Source organism: Ovis canadensis, chromosome 15, assembly GCF_042477335.2.
Source record: "Ovis canadensis isolate MfBH-ARS-UI-01 breed Bighorn chromosome 15, ARS-UI_OviCan_v2, whole genome shotgun sequence".
In the NCBI taxonomy this organism is placed as follows: Eukaryota; Metazoa; Chordata; class Mammalia; order Artiodactyla; family Bovidae; genus Ovis; species Ovis canadensis.
Window position 1 is genome coordinate 75,204,586 of NC_091259.1, and position 4,358 is coordinate 75,208,943.

General features: G+C 45.4%; 1 pseudogene; it reads right to left on the reverse strand.

Moving 5' to 3' along the window:
- Nucleotides 1–691: 691 nt before the first annotated feature.
- Nucleotides 692–2,900, reverse strand: LOC138421244 (ATM interactor pseudogene; annotated as a pseudogene).
- Between the last annotated feature and the right edge of the window lie 1,458 nt (nucleotides 2,901–4,358).

The following is a 4,358-nucleotide window of genomic DNA, read 5'->3' on the forward strand; positions in this document are numbered from 1 at the left end:
CTAAAACCAAATGCCTGGGAGAAACAATTTTTTAAGCTACATTAAGTGTATCCTATTTAATTCTTCCAACCACATTGTATAACAATTTATTTTACTGGTGGAGACTTTGTACTAGTATATACAGTACACTCTTTTGGTATCTGTGACCCCTCTGGAATCATTAAGTACATGTAGTGACTGAGGCATTATAAATGTCTTTTAATACAAGTTCATTTATACTTGTCCCAAATAAGGGGACACAAAATCATCATTCTTTCCTTGATTTCTTTCCTTTATTACTGCACATGCATGTCTTTGGGAGTTATCCACTCCCCAGGATCTGTTTGCTATGTATGTTCATATGAAACTACTCTGGCCCTCTCTTTTGGAATTATTTCAGAAATATATATCCAGCTGCCAACTGAATATATGATTTTATCTCCCACATATTTAAACCCAATGCTCCCTAACCCAGCATCCTTTCCCTTTCCCTCTCTACCTTTTTTTTTTCAGATCAACATCTTACACTTTATAATACACTCACAAATTTTTATACAAATTTCATGTTTACAAGTACAAAAAGGCAAAGAACCTCAAAGGATCGAAGTAACTGTACCGTCAACTACATTCAATAGAGTTGATACTGTGGTCCCTGTTCATCTTCTAAATCCAGAAGGGAACTGTGAATCCACCCCCCATGTGGACTCCGCTTTCAGAAGTTGGAGACTGGCTGTAGGTCTGCACACGTTTGGGTTTCAACAGAGCTGAGCTGAGATTCCATCGTGGTCCAGGCCAGATCGGCCAGAAGAAAGTCATCCATTGCTGTCTGAGTTTCATTGCTGGTGAAGAATAAGCTCCCCAGAGTTTCAAAGCCAGAGTTTATGGTCTGTGTTTTGGCACTGTTCAACTGAACTTTGCTTTCCAAGGCAGGCAGGTTTTTAGGAGTGGAGATTCCGTCAGTCTGGGTCTCTGTGTCAGATGAGTCAGTACTCATGGAACAACTGGAGTGTTTCAGGATACTTCCCAGGGGCAGACGAGGGCTATTGTTGAACAAGAAGTTCAGGTCTGTGTCTGCATGTCAAACATCTCAAGGCCTAAGAAGCTAGAATTCCCTCTACAACTGTAGGCCTGGGCAGAAGGGTCTGCAAGGAAGAAGTCAGTTTGGGTTTCTATGTCCAGGGACTCCAAGATTGGCTCAGTGGTCATGGTGCTAAGCTCACTCTCCTTGATTTGCATCTGTATATTTGAGGCTGAAAAGAACTCTTCAATATCAAAATCAATTGCAGGATTCTGGGTTGGGCCAGATGAGGGCTGGGTGTCAGGTCCAGTGTTTGTGTCAGACAAAAGATTACGATTGTCTAGCATCTGACCAGGTAGGTTACTTGACAAGATGTTTTCTAGATCACTTAGTAAATCCATGGTTTGGGTCTGATTATCTGTCATGTTCTATGACGAAAACATTCTATTTGGTGCACTGAAGTTTATAATTGGTGTGGATTTCCCAATATCTTGAGTTAAAGTTTTAGGATGGTTCTGAGGTAACAAGTCATGAGTTACAGTCTCTGCTTCTAAGCTGCTACTTATAATATTGTCTGTAGACACACCATATGATGAATGGACACTCTCAAAAATGTCTCCACACATTACAGCTTGGTCCATGTGTACTCGATCATCTGCTGGACTTTGCATTCCGCTGGTCTGAGTTTCTCTGGAGATCCCACCTGGTTGGAAACTGGCATCTGTAAATGCATCAGTCTGAGCAGTGATGGATGAGGTAACCTTAGAAATGGGCAAAAAAGTTTGAGTTTGCACACTAATGGGAAGGGACACCTGGGAACCAAATGTCAAATCAGTTTGCGAACAGGAATCCAGAGTCAGGGCTGGCCCACTGTGCAGACGGCATGAACTGTGGTGTGGTGCAGGACAGGTCTGTCTGTACATTGATGGAAGAAATGCTGTTCTTCTGACATGTGTTCCCGAGTTCTTGTAACAGGCTAAATGGACTTTTACCCAAGCTCACTTGAATACCTGTGCTAATCGGCTCAATAGCAGCAGGATTTACAACTTTTGAAAGAGGGAGCCTCTCCTTGAGAGGGCAGGCCTCCGAATCCAGGCCGAGGATTAGGGTTCCAATGGGCAAGGGCAGTAAGTGCATGGCACAGGGAGCTGAGCCCTGATGATCGACCCCCAGCACCACAGGCTGGGCGGAGGAGTCGGCTGTAGGCACAAAGTTAGGCACAGGAGAAAACTGCATGATGGGGAGTTTAACCAAAGCCGCTTTGGGCTTCAGTAAAAGCAACTTCTGAGGGTACCTTGGAGCTGCTGGAAGAGTCTGTTGTTTGGCATTAGAGCTGCAAGAGTCTTCAAACGAAGCCACCCGCTTTATTTCTGAAGTTTCTAGTTCTGGAGCGTCTGGTCGGGGAATTGGTTGGTTGCTCAGTGAATCAACGGTCCTCCAGGACCGCTTCCGGCTGCGCAGGCAGCTTTCCATTCTCCTTTCCTTACTAGGTTGGGTGGATGTGGGACTGTAATGCAATCCTGCTGCCATAGGCACGGCCGCACGTGCACTGGAAGGTCTGGCCACAATCCTCTGCATGTCTTTTCAAGTCCCACTTGGTGCCATACGAATTGCTGCACTTACTACATTTATGCTTCTTTTCAGCATGCATTTTCATAAAGTGCTGTTTTACGAGAGAAAATGGAGAAAATGGTCTTGTCAGGGCCTCTAGGGCATCCTTCAATTGGACAACAGTAGATTTTCGGTACAGTTTTCAAATCTTTTCTTACTGTTGGATTTACTCTGCCATCCTGCAGGCGGTGGCTCTTGACTAGGTGCATGTTGAGCGCGGGGCTGTTGGGCAGGATCTTGCTGCAGCCGCGCACCGTGCACAGATTTTGGTCCGCATGGCCTGGGACAGCTCGCTCACCGACGGCTGGATGAGCTCCCGCCCGGCGGTGCCGAACCCTCGGGCTGCTGCCTCGCCAAGGCGGTGGTCGCGGCCCGCTGCCTCTCAGCCTCCCCGGGGGCACCCACGGGCCGAGGTGGCGGCAGCTCCCCTCGCGGCCGCAGGGACAGCCTGGGCGCCCGAGGGGAGAGCTGCGGGATCCGCCCCCGCCACTCAGAGGCCGCCATGGCCCTCGCCCCTGTCTACCTTCTTCTTCTTCACTGTTATCTGAGTACACGGAACCACCATCATCTAATTGTTCAAATTAGAAATATGAATGTATTTTGTGACTACTCCCTCCTCCTTATAATCAAGTCTTGCTGTTTAGTAACTAAGTCATGTCGGGCTCTTTTGCAACCCTATGGGCTGTAGCCCACCAGGCTCCTCTGTTCATGGGATTTCAGGCAAGAATACTGGAGTAGGTTACCATTTCCTTCTCCAGGGGATTTTCCATCCCAGAGATCAAAAACACATCTCCTGCACTGCAGGCAGATTCTTTTCCCCTGAACCACCTGGGAAGCCCATAATCAAGTCTGCCGATGCTGCTGCTGCTAAGTCGCTTCAGTCGTGTTCGACTCTGTGCGACCCCATAGACCGCAGCCCACCAGGCTCCCCCGTCCCTGGGATTCTCCAGGCAAGAACACTGGAGTGGGTTGCCGTTTCCTTCTCCAATGCATGAAAGGGAAAAGTGAAAGTGAAGTCACTCAGTCGTGTCTGACTCTTAGTGGCCCCATGGACTGCAGCCTATTAGGCTCCTCTGTCCATGGGATTTTCCAGGCAAAAGTACTGCAGTGGGGTGCCATTGCCTTCTCCCATAATCAAGTCTAGTAAACTATAAATTCTTATGCATTCCTTAACCTACATGTGACCAAACAATTTTTTTCCTTCACTCTATCATTTCTCCTTTCATATTAACTTAATTAAAGCACTTGAAAATCCCCCTTTGATTCCTTCTTTTCTCTCTCCCCTTTATTTAGCCTCCAAAAGAATATTTCTGAAACAAGAATCTGATATTTTCACTCACCTGTATAAAACCCACCAATAGCTATTCATTTATCTTAGTATAAAGCATATAGTTTTCTATGCCTATTTTTAAAAGAATTAAGGTAATTACAGATTCACATATAGTTACAAGTAATAATATAGAGAGAACCTGTGATCTTTTATTCAATTTTCTCCAGTTACAACTTACTGTATAAGTATGTCATGCCATCACAATCAGACAATTGATATTGCTACTATCCACCGACCTTACAATTTTAGAAACTCTCATGATGTGGCCTCTGCCTAACACCGCCATCATTATCTTCCACTTAGCCAATTTTCAAACATTTATTCAATTATGACAAGTAATAATTATACCCTACATTTGTAGATTGGTTTACAACTTTCATAATGCTTTCACATCTGAGCTCTTAAATGTACCCCATTACA